The 15,532-nt window shown below is 45.4% G+C and overlaps 1 long non-coding RNA gene across 1 annotated transcript in view; it reads right to left on the bottom strand.

The window, feature by feature from the left end:
- Positions 1–528: 528 nt before the first annotated feature.
- LOC123383073 overlaps positions 529–15,532 on the bottom strand; it is a 38,615-nt gene continuing 23,611 nt past the window's right edge. Inside the window, exons 1-2 of the long non-coding RNA XR_006592378.1 lie at positions 2,704–15,532; positions 529–1,284 (exon numbers count right to left, since the gene is read on the bottom strand). The exon at positions 2,704–15,532 is cut by the window's right edge and continues 23,611 nt beyond it. This is a non-coding gene — a long non-coding RNA (uncharacterized LOC123383073). The remainder of the gene's footprint in view (positions 1,285–2,703) is intronic.

Genomic DNA, 15,532 nt, shown 5'->3' with positions numbered 1-15,532 from the left:
AAAGCACTGTGTGAAGCCTGTAAAAATCCTATTTTTATTGCCTTATAAGAATAGTGGATGCCAAGTTTAAGTGTTTTTTTTTTTTTTAGCATAATTAGGTCTCATGTAATATTTGGGATTTATATTAAAATATTCATTTTTCTGAAATTTAAGTTTAACTGGACACTTATGTTTTACCTGGCAAACCTCTTTAAAGGGAAGGTTTATTTCAGAATAACTGTGCTTGGAGTAAAACATGTAAAAACCCACATAATCCTCAGAGTCCAAAGGGCTATGCCAAATTGGACACTTCTATTTAGCACCAACTAAGTATATTGCAGTTTGGTCTGGTCCACAATAGAACCTCGGAAATTGAAGTGAACAGAAGGTAGAAAACATTAATGCAGCTATTGTAGCATATGAATTGCTGATCAATTACATATGTAGTCCTTCAGAAAGTTCAGCTTGGAAAGGGCTTTTCCACCCCAGCATGCTCTTTCTGGGTTTTAAGTTGGGGGTTGGAATCATGGTCAGGCCAGATACCTAAGCTTCTGATTTATTTTTTATTTTAACACATTCTGAACAGTCAACAGGGTATGGCAAGTACATGCTTTAGAAGTGACATAGCATCGAAAAGCTGGGGAGGAGACTGTGTCCTGCCAGGTGTTAAGATTGGAAATAGCAAGAGGTGGCCAGGAGTCTGCAGTATGCAGGTAATGGGTCTTAAACTCCACGGAATTCTAGAAGCTGGGCTCACTGCATGAAACCAGGGCTGTAGGTGAGGAAAGTCTTAAAACTATCACCATAGGGCCCTTTCAATTTTTGCACTGGGTCTTACTTAGCATAGAGGATTGGCCCAGTCCTACTCCACAAGTTCCAATCCTTAATTCATTCAAGCCATCCTCCCCCCACTTTTCTCACATGCTAGAGATTACACAAAACCACACATCCCCTTCCACCATCCAAATCCAGAGGTGGAAGTCAGCCTTTCAGTATGTACTTGAAACACCTACAGAGCTTGTTCCAACTGATTAAGACCCACTCCCCGAGTTGGATTCAGTAGGTCTGGAATGGAGTCCAGAGATTTGCATTTCTAGAAGGTTCCCAGGAGATGCCAATGCTGCTGGCCTGGGGACCACATTGAGAACCACCACTCTAGTTTTACCATTATGACCAGTCATCTACTTGTCTCCAGTGATGGGATCCTGGTCATTAGGCTGGCGAGTGATTCATCTTCAAAAATCTCATTCTGAAACTCTGCTTCCAAGGGAGACTTCTGGTAACAACTATCTTGCATTGATTATCCTAGAAATATGGAAGTTACATGCAAATGGTTTATGAAGGGAAGTGCTTCCAAGAGGAAGTAACAAGGTAGTAAAGATGAGCAAGAGAAGGAAGGGGTGGCCAAGTAAGGATAAGATTTCACGTAAAGCCCCATTGTAGTGGCTGCTACTCATGCCCCTATGCACAAAGGGCAGGGTCCAGGAGACATCAGGCACAAGTTTCTAGTTGTTCTCTCCCAGTGGGGTCATATACTTATGTCTCCCAGCAATGATGTGTGACCACACACATGGAAACAGGGAAGCTCAGGTGAGCCTTGGTATCCAGAGTTTTTATTGGAAGTAGGTATGGGATGGCCACCTGTGTGGGAGAACTTAGTACCCAGCTCCTCCAGAGTTCAAGCTGATACCATGTGGGCTAAGTCTGCCACTATAAATCACATGGTTTAGCATAGACGGTTTGGGGTTGCCCATGGTACCCAAGTAAACAAAAACACACTCATCAGGCAGGATGTTCCAAAGTATTAGAGGTGCTCTCTCAAGAGCCAGGCAAGGATCAGACCCTTCTTTAGAATATGCAGGGCATAGACAACTCATGAGTCCTGGGTTAATTCTTTAGTACATACATACAAATCTTCCATCAAAGCTGAAGTACCAGTTTGCAGACAATACTTTGGCTCCCAGGTCCGTGACAGGATCAACCACAATCCATCCTTTTTACACTTAAATGCCCTTCTTTGAATGATATACCACTACAGAAACATATCTGATTTAACGTATTCTGCATCAGGACGAGGTCAAAGGCTTCAGGTAGGCACACCTCCCATTTACCATCACTCCCAGTGACCCACTTGTGAATTTGTCCTTCTTCCTGACCCTACAACTCTGGGACTTGTAGATTAGATTTAGAGGCACTAGCTCCCAAAAGGGGCATGCTTATGTCAGGGGACATAGCAAAGACAAACTTAAAAATGAGCTATTGTTGCCGCCTGAGGACTCAAGGAACAGAGAGCTTCTCCCCCCTCAGCTACATGTAGCGATACCTGGAATAATGCTACCACTCTATGGGGCTGCCTCATCTGAAGATATAATCTTTGCCAAAGGTCATGCACCATTCTCAGAGACACATTCCAGTGGCGGAACACCACTAGTGCTACAGAGAATTGTGAAGCTGGGAGGAGGATTCAGAGTTATCCCAAAATAGCAGCATAAAGACCTGGCCCTCTCAGCCTAAGTGACAGATCAACTTCTCTACCCAAGTCCTGCTGGATCAATCCTCCTACAAGTGCTGCTCTCAACAGTACTCCATGGGACACAATTCAGGAAGCAGCTTTCTGAGATGGAGATGAATGTACAAGAAAAGCTCAGTCTACAACACCCTTTGCCCTTAAGGACTATGGCCAGGCTTAATCAGCCTCTTAAACTCAGGCTATAATAATTTCACCTGGGCAGAGAATCTGCAATCCCAGAAATTCTGCATGAGTGGTAGATGTTTGCTTTTCAGGAATGATCCAGGACAGAAGCTGTAGTGATGGTCAAAGAGACTTCCTCCTGGAGGACCTGGAAGGCAAAGAAAAAGTACCTCATCTTCAGAGGTTCGGGTGTGGAGGAGAAGACCATTACTGCCAAGGAATAGATGGCTCTTCTGTCAAAGTCCAGCCCCCTTCTAAGACCAATACAACCCAAAGAGGGAGCAACTAGGTTACCCAAAGTCTACCTTTCATTCATACATCCCAAAGTTAATGAGATCTGAAAAGATAAACATCTGACACAGGTTTTTCAAAATCCAGGAATTTCAGAGGCAGTCTCAGCATGGGTCATGACTAGAACCATCAGATATGGTTATTGAACCAAAACTTTACTATTGGCTCATTAAGGTTGAGGGTTGAAGCCAGTTCCACCCAGGTAACCAAATACGTGTGCGTGGTCTTGTCAGACATCTTCCACTATGTTCTTCCACATATTCTCAGCTGTTCCAGAAATAAGATTATGCAGTTCTAATACCTTGGTTTTGTGGACATGAGATCCTTTGGGAGCACGACAGTTCAATCAGATGGGCCCTAAGTAGTTCTCCAGTTGGTGGTCTCCCAGAAGACATTTTAAAATTGGTATAAGATTTATAGAACCTAAAATTCACCATTTGAACCATTTTAAAATATACAATTCAGTAGCATTCAGTATATCCCCAAAGTTATGCAACCATCACTACTATCTAGTTCCACAATGTTTGCATCACCCCAATAGGAAACACATTCCAATGATTTCTTCACATGGATTGGAGTTACTTTCCAGTGTCCTTTAAATCTGAAGGACTCCATTTAGCATCTGTTGTATGGCAAGGTCTCAGTTTTTGTTTATCTAGGAATTTCTTGATTTCTGTTTTGGGAGAACAGTTTTGCCAGACATAAAATTCTTTAAGTACTAAAAGGAAAAAGGAAAAAAAAAAACCTGTCAATCACCCCACAGCCTTCTGGCTTCCATGATCTGATGAGAATTCAGTTGTTAATCTTAGTGGAGGATACCCTTGTACATAATGAGTTGACTCCATTTTTGTCCTTTGACAATCTGATACCGTGTCTTGTAGATTTCTTTAGGTTTATCCTCCTTGGAGTTCATTACAATTTTTGGATGAATAGATTCAGGTCACTTATCACATTTGGGGATATTTTGGCTCTTAGTTCTTAACAGATTGTTCTCCTTGCTCGCTCTCTCCCCCCTATATGTATCTTGGGATGATTGAGCAAAGACACTGACCAGGCTTGCAGGCAGACCAGATGTTTCCACTGGTTTCTATATATCCAAGACTGAACATAGGATTTCAAGGGATTTCCATGAAAGGTTTGCTTAATCCAAGATGGAAAGGGGCGAGTGGTGGAACTGGCCCTGTTACATCTTATAGGAAAAAATTCAAGTGTTAACGGTTTTCTAAGATACCACTTCAAGGAAGGAAAAAAAAAAAAGGAAAATCTAACTCTCTACCATCCACTATTCTCAGCTCCTACTCTGCATTATGGACACTTAAAGAAGCCTTCATCTTAATATCTCCAACACTTAGTGGAACATACGGCCCATCCTCTACCATGCCCCTTGAATCCCCATGCTGTAAGTTTTGTGCACCCTGGGGCTGACATCCTGGACTCTGCATCAGAATAGCTCCATCTTCTTTGGAGGCAACTCATGGGCTGCAGAACCCACTTTGTATCTATGACCCAGTAAGCTTAGAATATCTCAGAGGCACTGTTTAATAAATGACTAACATGTCATGAGCATATATAACCCAGATTTCTCAGTCCAGAATAATTCTGAAGTAGGTGTTTAACCCTTAAGAAAAGCTCTAGCAATCGGTATAATCTCTAGTCTATCCCTGTAGAAGCTGGCTTATTAGAACTCTTATGGTCACAGCTTTCCTTTCCCTAGATCACCTCCTCAACTCCTTTGCCAGGACTTCACAAACCTTTTTCTCAGGGTATTCTATCTTAGGGCCTAATTTGGGAGGAATCCAAACACAGTGGGAAAAATGGGATAAACAATTCTGCTGAAACACAGCAAAATATTTGATCCTGGCTATGGATGGGTTTTGTCTTAAGATTAGAGGTTAGTTCTTTCTTCAGATGTCCCATGTGGTGTGAAAAGTAGGCAGGAAAAGCCAAAGGGGAAATTGCTTCTGCTTGACTTTTATCAAAGCCCAGTCTTGATTCCAAGTGAATTAGAGGGGTATTGGTCATTAGCTGTGGAGGAAGCAAACTTGGAGGGAGAGGCCTGCCTTAGCTGAGAGTTATGGAGTTTATCCAATTTTTATAAAGGAGGAAAAGGGAAGCAAAAGTTTTTGAGGGGATTAAGAGTCACATTAGCCCCACTTTTCATTTTTCGGAGTAGCAGGGAGGCTGTGACATCCTAGCAGAGGGTTGTATACTACTGAGAATCACCATTTTGACAAACATCTTATGATGTCACCCTTGAGGGAATGGACTTGGCTAGCTGCACAGACAATAAAACCAGGACAGGAGCCAGGCCGTGACCATAAGAGGAGTTTTAGTAAGGTCCTCTAATGAAGCTACAGGCAAGGTGTTAGACTATAGTATTTTCTACTCCATGAGAGCTCTTTATAGAACAGTATCCTATATTCTGTAAAAAAAACACAATTTCTAAGATTTTGTATGTATGGGTCATTTTCTAGTGTTATTTCAGGTTTTCAACTAAGAACACAGAACCTCATCTAGAATTCTTGAAGCATTCGCATGTGTGATGGCTAATTTTACATGTCCACTTGGTTGGGTCACTGGGTGCCCAGGTATCTAGTCAAGTGTTATTCTGGGTGTGCCTGTGAGGGCATCTTGGGATGAGATGAACACTTGAGTTGGTGGACTGAATAGAGCAGAGTGGATGCCAAGTCAGTCACTCACCCTACAGAGGACAGTTCAAGACCTGAGTAGAAAAAGACAGACTCCCTCCCAAGGAAGAATTCTTCCCGCCTCATCGCCTTCACACAGAGAAGTCAGTTTTCCTGATTTGGGACTCAAACTAAGATATTGGAACATTGGCTCTTCTTGGGTCTCAAGCCTGATGACCTATGAATGGGAACCACACAATTGGCTCTGTTGGGTCTGCAGCTTGCTGACTCAGCCTGCAGATCTTGGGACTTGTGCACCTCTATAATTACAAGAGCCAATTTATCATCTGCTCTATTCCGTTTCCCCAGGGAAACCAGACTAACACAGCAGGTCTGGTTAGTGGCATTTCCCATTAAGTACAGTTAGCATTCCAACAGGATGCTGATCACATCGTCAGCTCTCCATTATTTAGTGCCACAACATCCACTCCATCCAATGAGACTAGATAAAACCCCCAGGTGGTCATTCTTGTGTACAGGTACAGAAAGCCTGGTGCACATATATTTTGGAGATTAGCCCAAAGGTACCAGGTCTGTGGTCAGTCTATGGCTATAGTTTAGCTCCCCTAATTCCCAGCATCAAGTAACAATAGGTTTTCAGCCTAACTGGAAGACCTCAGACTCCATTCTTTCTCCATCAGTAGCTAGCTGTGTTGCTTTGAGCAAGTCGAGTTCCAAGCACACTTCCCCCCTCCTAGTGATGTTGCAGAATGATGGCTTCTGTATACTCTCAAGTATACTCCGAGTGGAGACACATTATACATTACCCTCACCCATCCCCACCCCATGGTCTAGAACCTCAGTATTGTCACCATGAATCGCAGTGGAACATCCTACCTGGCTAAGAAAAATGATCGACTAACCGAAGTTCAGTTTGTCAAATTGAGTCTTAATGGACCAGTAACATTTACTTAAGTTACGGGAGCAAATACCCCAAGTCTACAGTTACGATTTCATCTTGTGATAGCACTGACGTCTGGTGCCCAGTCAGTACTTTATGAACATATTTACATGTTTACAGGCTTCCTGGGATCAGCAGAAACTAACAGCATCCCACACTTTGCCCTCTCCACCACTTCCATCCCAGGCATAGCTAGCGCAGTGGTGTTACTACAGAAGGGTCTAGAGACCAAATCTTCACATTTGTTTACTTACTGCTAGGAAGAACTAGCATCAAGAATTTCAGGCCATGTTTTACTGGAATCATCCTGCCTTTCTCAATCCTATAGAGCATATGTCACAATATAGGTTTATTTGAATCAAGCAAGGGATACACTGAATCTTTACGTAGAGCTCTATTGGTTAATAAGAGCCCATACTTGTCACCATTTAACCCTCAGACTACAAGAACTATTGAGTTAACATCCTAGGACAGGGCCTGGCTCTCCATGGGCACTAGAAGAGCAGCTATTTTCCTCACTATGAAGAGGAAATAGGATCTCTAAGGACTGTTCTGTACTCTCCATTTAGGGATCAATATAACTGCTTATCATCAATAGAGAACCACACAAGGCTTAGCTGTCTAACAGTTGCCAGATTAAAGTGGAAATTAAGGAGTTCAACAAAGAACACGAAGAAAAGCTTCACTGCTTGGCTCTCCCACGTGTGCAGAAGTCTCCACCCCTCTAGTATTGGGCAGCCCCCCATTTCTTCCTCCCCAAGCTCCCTACCAGGCACTTGGTTTCCATGGTGAGGTCAAATCCCTCCACTATTGTTCTTCCTTGCCCTCTTCCTTTTGAATTAGTAACCCAAACTTCCCCCTGGCTTCCTAAACTGGGAACACGGTTCCCAAGATCCCTTTATGAAAGACATAGGAAGATTTCCAAGGAAAGAAGACTCTTAGAATGGGTGTGGTTCTGGCAGGACCCTCTTCTGGTCTCCTCTGGGTCCCATTAGGGACCTATATTCCCATACGCTTGGGCTGAGCAAGGGTGAGGGCAGAAGAGCTGGATAGGGATGGAGGGAGGCAGCCAGAGAGCTTGGGAGACAGGTTTCTCGAGGAAAAGCAAATAGAACGCCGGCTTTTTGTGCCCCCTATTGCCACTAAGTGTTAGAAACATGACAAATATCAGACAATGAAATAAAGTGGAACATAGCTCTATGTAGAATCAAGTGTTGGAGGGAAGCAAGCCTAGAAGGGAGGATTAAGTTAGGCTGCTATGGTGAACAGGGAAAAAAAGAAGGATGTTTTGAATTGGTCTCCATTCTTCCATCTTTTGCTTAAATCCAAACTCAAGAGAAGATTAGAATCTGGACTTGAGTTAGATTTGCATACATGGCAAGGTAGAGAAGAGTCAAGTAGAATGATTCCGACCTGGCCACCTGGTGCAGAGCGCTATCAGGGAGGGAGAAAGCAGCAGGTTTGGAGAGAATGAACCAGAGCTCCATTTGGGTGAATGGAGTTGGGAAGACCATCAGACATGCAGGTGAATAGGTGGGTCTGAAGCTCCACTCACATTCAGGCTGCAGGTCTGAAAGGTAGAGAGGAGATCCATAGAGATCACATTGGTGCTTCCATTACTGTCACCCAGGGAGAGAATGCTCAGGATGCATAGCCTTGAATCCCATGGAACACAACCATTAAAGAAAAACATGGTAGAAAGAAGGAGCCAGCAAAGGATAAAAGCAGCAGCATCCAAAAGGGAAAAACCAAACCATCAGAGGAAAGTATCTAAGGAAGAGTGGGCAGAGCCGGGGGGAGGAAGCAGCATGAGGCTCAGGCTCAAATTTGAAGTACAGAAGACAATAGGCAGAAGTGGTATGTCAGCCTTTGGTAGAAGAGCCCATGATGATAGGTTGTGAATTGGGACACTCTGCAACCCTCAGAAGGTTCTCCTTGAAGTCCTGCAGTGCTCTGGCCCCCTGGTTGGGAAAAATCAGAAGACTCACCTAGAGTCAAGGAGACTTGAGAAGCTCTAATCCAGGGTTTGTCAAGAAAAAGGACAAGGAAAAGCATCAAAAATAAAGTGAAAGACCAAGCAGTTCTCCATATTCTAAAGTATTCAGAGGTACCAGCAAGGTATAGCCTCTTGGAAGGCTTTTCTGGAATGCTGCACTAAGCACAGAATTCAATGTGCCTTCTGGTTATTAAACAAGCAAGCTTGCCTGGGCTCCATCCTCCTACAGGTGCCATCTGTCAAGAGACCTGGCCAGGGCTGCGTGAGAATTCAGCCATGCACCTGACCAGCATCAGCAAAGGAACTCCATGTGGGCTTAGTTTGCAGTGCCCAGTATGGAGCCAAGACAATTACGCCTTTGTTAGAGTCACAACCCAAGGGTCCTCCCTGGTCCCTTGTTCTGAACTAGGTTCCTCAGTAAGCAATCAAGAAACCAATCATTTCCTGCAGCACTCCCATCAGAGCCCCAAGAGAAGAGGTGTGGAATCCTTCCAGGCCCTCCAGCTTTCTGAAGCACCACTAGACTGGGCCCCAAATAGATAAGCACCACAGCTGGACCCAGTGGCCAACTGGACTGTCACTAGCTCTGTAAAGTTAAACTGGAATATAGACCCCTGCCCCTCTCCACAACCCAACCTTAGAGTCCTTTTTCTTTGCTATTGGGAAGAAATCTGTGGCATTCCAGGTATGGGGATGCCCCAGCCTAACTTTCTACAAGAACCTCAAACATATGGTTTTGTCGCTCTAGGGTCCAATGAAGTGTGACAAACACTTTCCTCATGTTACCTTGGAAGATCACACCCCTCCCAGGAGGTAAATAAACAGCGTTTTGAGGTAGGAGACACCCTCAAGCCTGGCCTCACTGGCCCTCGAGAGGGCAAGTGAAGGGGCAAGCAGGATCTACCCATTGTGGCTTGGGACTCGGTGCTTCCAGACTGGCCCATGTTCTAATGGTAGCTCACGGATCAGCGAACACTGGGAATGTTTTAGTAGGCTTAGGTTGTTTTTATTAATAGCATTATTATGTATTTGAAATGGGAGTTATTATAGCCTGTAACATACAGTTGCATCAGGGAATTATAACTTCAAACACATTTCAAGAAAACGTTAATTTTGAATAAGTGAGCTATCACTTAATCTTTTATCCTTTTAATCACAAAGGATACGTTCATCTTCTACACCTACATCAGCACAAAGGAACCCATCAGAAACTGAAAGCAGGTGGGATGGGTTGAAGAAAGACCATTAGTTACAAGGAGACTGACAATCATTTAACTTCTATCAAAGAGCAGGGTTACTGTCACCAAATTCAGGGCCATCTGGGAAGAGATGGCCAGTATCACAAAAGTCAGAAGCATCCTAGGGTCCCCTCCCTACTGGTTACATGAGGCAGAGAAAGGAGAAGGGGCCTCACAGAACTGGGTTAGCCTGCACCCCAGGAGTCTATCACCTCCTAAGCCTCCAATTCTAAAGGGTATCCCTTCCCTCCTAACAGGCTGCCCTCCACTTCACCCTCGTGTCAGCGGTCAGATTCTAGCTATTTCAGGCAAGCCATCCCAAAGCTCTGGTAAGGATTGCAGAGGAACAGCAGTTAAGGGCATTGCCCCCTCTGCAGAAGTTCTCAGGTAAGCCCCATCAGGTTTAATCCATGGCAGCATTTTCCCTTTACTCCAACAGTCCGATTCTCCTTCTCAGAGCCACTGCTCCATCAGATGGTTCACTGCATCTGGAGACAGGGCCCCTTGTCACACCAATTTGGATGAGATTATGTGGCATATTGGTAGAGAAATCATTGGTTTGGGAAGCCAGCAGAACCATTCCCAGGGATAGAGTCCTAGTCCTAGAACCAGTACTCTTGGGGTTTTATTCTTAGTGCACATGAATTTGCCCCCATCCGCTGTAGCCTTAGTCACCCAGAGTGACCTAGTAGCCTTTTCCTCATGGTCACCTTCACCTCCAATCAGGTCAATACCTCTACGCCCTAAGAAGGAACCTTCAGGCCAGGCTTAATTGGAACTAGAAGAGCTGCTGCTAGCCTTCTAGGACCATCTTGTGGTTGAAGGAGGGCTTTCAGAGCTGGTGACACCATCAGGCGCTCTACCTTTCTCAAATCAGATGCCCATCAACATAACAATTGGAGCCCTCTGAGTCAGAATCCACTGGGAACACCATGTAACAACAAACATGGGACCTTCCCGGGAACACTTAGTGCCATTTGTGATCTAAGATCAGTTCCTTTGGCCTGTGGTACAAAGGCCTTTAATCAGAAGCTCCAAAAACTCATGCTTTCCATCTCTGGACATCAACTGGCAACAGAAAGGTGGGTCACTGTTTTGAGTGACATTTTGTTCTTGAAGGATACCTAAAGTCAGCCAGGATCACAGACTCAACTGGATGTACTTGGGGAGAAGGTTCCAGCTGAGAAATGAGCCAGCTCTGTGAGCCTTTTGTGCTTCTGTTATGGCACATGGGAGAAAGTTCCGAAAAGCTGCCACCAAACACAGATGTTGAGCATGTGGTGGGGGCAGAGGTGGGGGTATACATAGCAAGACCTCAATTTCATGCTAACATCAGTAAAATCAAGGAGTTCCAGTGACAACATGGTAATATGGGTCAATGGTCCCCCAATAAAACCAGGAGGCGAAACTGTAGAAGGCAGGACCACCAGTGAGAGAACAGAGCTCTGCCATTTTCCAGCAGCTTCCAGCAGCTCAGCCATGGCCTTCCTGGGATCCATTCACAAGCTAGGACTCAGACACTAGGCACACAGTTATGTGAATCAGAGGGGACCATGGCTTTGCAAAGAATGATTTTTTCTGCAGATGAAGATTTGTTATCTTGTAGAGAATATTGAAGTAATGGGGTCCCTGGGTGGCTCAGTCGGTTTAAGCATCCAACTTCAGCTCAGGTCATCTCATGGTCCACGAGTTCAAGCCCCGCCTTGGGCTCTGTGATGACAACTCAGAGCCTGGAGCCTGTTTCAGATTCTGTGTCTCCCTCTCTCTGACCCTCTCCCGTTCATGCTCGGTCTCAAACATAAACATTAAAAAAAATATATATATCGTGAGCTACCTTGGGGACTTGGCTGTGTCTAAGGTTTCTCCTATGAGGGACAATGATGGAGAGACTCTTGGATATAGTGGCTGCATCCTAGATGTGCCTTTAAAAGGGTGCTGGCCTGAGAGTGTTGGAATAGCCTCCTGGAGGCATAGCTGAAGCACCAGCTCAGAGGCAATCCTCTGCAAGGAGAGGCACCATCCTCCAGGATGCACAGAAACAGGTCCCTAGGGTGCTTGGTCTCCAGTGGAAGGGACACAGGTACAGGAACCAAGGGGTTAAAACAGCAGAGGCCGCCACTTGCCATAACTCCCAATGACCTGCTGGGAGACTGTGCTTCCTGTCCCTGCAACTCTTGCCTCTACAGGGTTAGACTAGGTTACATTCCTCAAGGACTAGGTTATGTTCCTCGGCCAAAGGGTCTTGTTGACCTTTCAGTCATAATGGTTACCGGGTATTTTGGGCTCCCTGTGTCCAGAACCAGCAGGCAAGAAGGGTCACTATCCTGGTAGAGGCATTGGCTCTGATCAAGACATAGTAGGGTTTCTGTGACACCAGGCAGAATGGAGGATCCATGACATTGACTAGTCCTCTTGGACACATCATACTCCATTCATGGTGCTCTCTCAACCAAGGGTGACTAGTACAGAAACACCAGCCTGAGATTTATCAGGGGCTCAGAACCTTAAGGAGGGTTTGAGTCGCATCAAATCAGTCACTGAGACCAGGGGAGGTATGAGGAGGAGAGGATTTAGAATGGATGGTGGAGGAGCAAAAGCATGTGTACAGTTGTGGCCCAAGACCACCCACAGTAAGGGGCACAAGTTCACTCCAACCTCTCATTTCTAAGTTTGCCTTCTAGAGCTGGGAAGCTGCTCTACACATATCAAGAACACCTGTATGGCACAGGTGAGGACTAGGGCAGCCAGAGTACATGCCTTGAGTCTTTAAGGAGGAAGGTGTTCACCTGCAAGGAGAACCCTTGGACAGCCTCCAGTAGTAATTTTAGGAGTCACCCCAGTATTTGATCAGAGTGGGTAGCTTTCCTAGGCAGACTCTGCCAAGGATTCTGCATCTCTACCCTATGCTGGGCTTCTAGTGGCTATCTGTGCCCTGGAGTTCCCCCATTTGCTCAAAATGGTTAGGTCTACAGTTAGACCCAGTCTGGGTAGACTCCTCTGCCCAGAGAAAAGGATGTGAAGTGACGGGTAACTGTGCATGCCCCCTCTAGCTACCCGGTCACATAACTACATGTTGACATAGGTGTTAAGTTAGATTTGTTCACCAGGTCCAGAAAAGTCACAAAGAGATTGCACTTTGAGTAGCCCATGGAAGAATTGGTCAGCCTGTTGTCTGCCATCTCCTTGTAGGTGAAGGGTTTATCCCATGTGAAGCTTGACACCATACTTCAGTATCTTCTTTAGGAATCCAGATACCATACCCCATTGGTCATGGTGTTTCAACCAGGTGTGAAAGTAGGTCAACCTTCTACAGGCCAACTTGTCAAAGTAGTAAGGAGAGGGTTGAAAAATCCTGGAGTTCATACAAGATTATCACCAGCACACTCTATATCCCTAGAATAAGTCATTCTATGGAGTCTCAAGTACAATGTGTTCACATTGTGAGTAACCATGAAGCAGCTCTCCCTTCAGAAGGCAGTTAACCCCACAGTGATCAACTAATGTGCTCATGGTACACCTGCAGCCATGAGTCTAGCCCTGGAACAGCAGACACCCCCCCCCCCCCCGGCATGGGATTCTGGAGAGCTCAGGGGGTGATCTTAAGAGGTTCCATATGTAGACTTAACTCCAAGAGAGATCCCCCAGTCAGACATAGAAGATGGACAGAGCCATGCTCCAGAGGGGAACGTGGGATTTCAAGCAATTTTAAGTACATAGCAAAACAGAGGAAGGCAGAGGTTTTCTATATAACTCCCACCTCACCTGCACATAGGCTCCTCCATTATCAACTTCCCCCATCAGGGTTGTATGCTTGTAATACCCAGTGAGGTTTTAAGGTCGTCAAGTTCATAGTTTATTTCAGGGGGTCCATGGTTGGTGGATCACAGGGATTTTTGGGGTAGTGAAAAAGTCCTATGATAAAATAACGTCACTGTACGTCTGTCAGACACATAGGATGTACAAGGTCTCCATTTTAAGTTCCTCTGAGCAGTTTCCTGCTAAAGTCTTGGTACCAATTTCCACTGGCCTTTTTCTGCCTGGAGGGCTTTCTTTGACCCCAGTAATCCTTTATTTGTAGTACCTTCTGGGCTTGGTCTGTGCCCATGGAGCCTGGTATACGGGTTGTTCCAGGACAAGGAGATCTGACAATGCAAGCATCAGGAAGCTCCACCCTCCACTAGTGGCAGGGGAGTTGTTGAGCACCTGATCCCACAAAGGGTCTCCTGTTCTAATGATCACAGGGGACCTTCCCCCTCCATTGTAAGGGCTACCCACATTCGGAGGCATGTGTTGTCCTCTGTGGGATCCGTTACTTTCAGTGCAAGTACAGGGGGAAAGTGTAATTTAGAAGACTTGTTTCCTTATATTACTGTCCTCCTGAGAATGAGCAGTTCAAATCCACTCACTGGTGACTTCCATATCTAATTCTTATAGCTAGGATCAGATGCTCAGATGCCACAGGAAGGCAGCTTTTCAAATTGTGGGATGCCTGAGAAAAGCAACTCTAAAGAAGTCCATCTATTTGCCCTTTGCTCCAAGTATCCAATTCTTCAGTATTCCATCAATCTACTTCATTTTCAGGGCCACTGAATTATCTTTCGATGGAAGCACCTCTTCTGATACTAAAGCACCAACATACGTTTTGTTAAACGCTGTGTTAAGACTCTGTGGGACAGATTGGCATCATTTCTGTGGATCAGCTAAGGGATAGACATCTTGTTGATGGGGAGTCAGGAGCCTCCACGTTTCTCAAGAGTGGATCAATACCCTTCCAAGGAAGACATGAGCATCACTCCTGGAGAACTTGTGGACTGGCAGGCAGAAGTTCTTCCAGAAATCTGAATCACATTGGCCATGGTCTGAAGCAGATCGAGTATAGGGCAGAGGGATACCTCTATGGTCTGAGTTTTGGGGATCAGCTCTTCCTGGCCCTTGGTAGGACCCTCCTCCTTCCTGAACTCAGCAAAGGGCTAGAGCAAGGTGATGCACAGCTACCGTTCCTGCATTTGGTCCCAGGACTCAGTCTCCTTCTCCCATCTCCATTGAAGGAACTCCATGACCCTCAGCCATTCACTTTTGCTGCCCTCATTGGCTTAGGAGGAGAGAATTAACCCTCACCCCCAGAGTGTCTGAGTCCCCAGTAGACCTACCCTTCTCAGGCTGGGTTGCTATACTTCATAGTCATAACTGGGAAAGGGAATACCAGGAAGCATCCGATTGGATCACTTGAGTACTCTCTCCCCTCCTTATATACTAGCAGCTCCATACCTCCACATGATCAGCCAGGGTCAGCCATCCCTTTTGGAATGGTGGCCTTTCTTGCCTGTGGCTCCAGGATGCAAGGAATTCAAAGTGCCTGGGCTGCAGTGGTATCTCATGGCTCAAGGGGAAACTTGCTGTGTTCCCTGGCAGGAATGAACCATTCTCTCACCCTTTTCCCCAAGCCCCTCTCTTGAGGCTGGAGCCTCCATCCATGCAGGGCTGAATTTGAGATGGTAAAGACAAAGTCCCCCATGGGTCACTAGGAATGATGGAAATAGGCGTGACTTATTTCCACCCCCCTTGGTTTCTAAGTTGTTTCTATTGGGGTAGAACACCATAGAGAGTTCTATTAATCCTGAAGGGTGGCACCCATCCTTACGTCATTGTGAAACTGGTGCTTCAGCTTCACATACGATAGGCCATTATTTTGCTTTAAGATAGTTCTCTGCAGGGCTAGATGCAGATGGTGTACCTGTAGAACCTTGG

This window comes from Felis catus, chromosome F2, assembly GCF_018350175.1.
Source record: "Felis catus isolate Fca126 chromosome F2, F.catus_Fca126_mat1.0, whole genome shotgun sequence".
Lineage (NCBI taxonomy): Eukaryota > Metazoa > Chordata > Mammalia > Carnivora > Felidae > Felis > Felis catus.
Note: the sequence above shows the minus strand (reverse complement) of the source record. Positions and strands in the feature narration are given on the sequence as shown.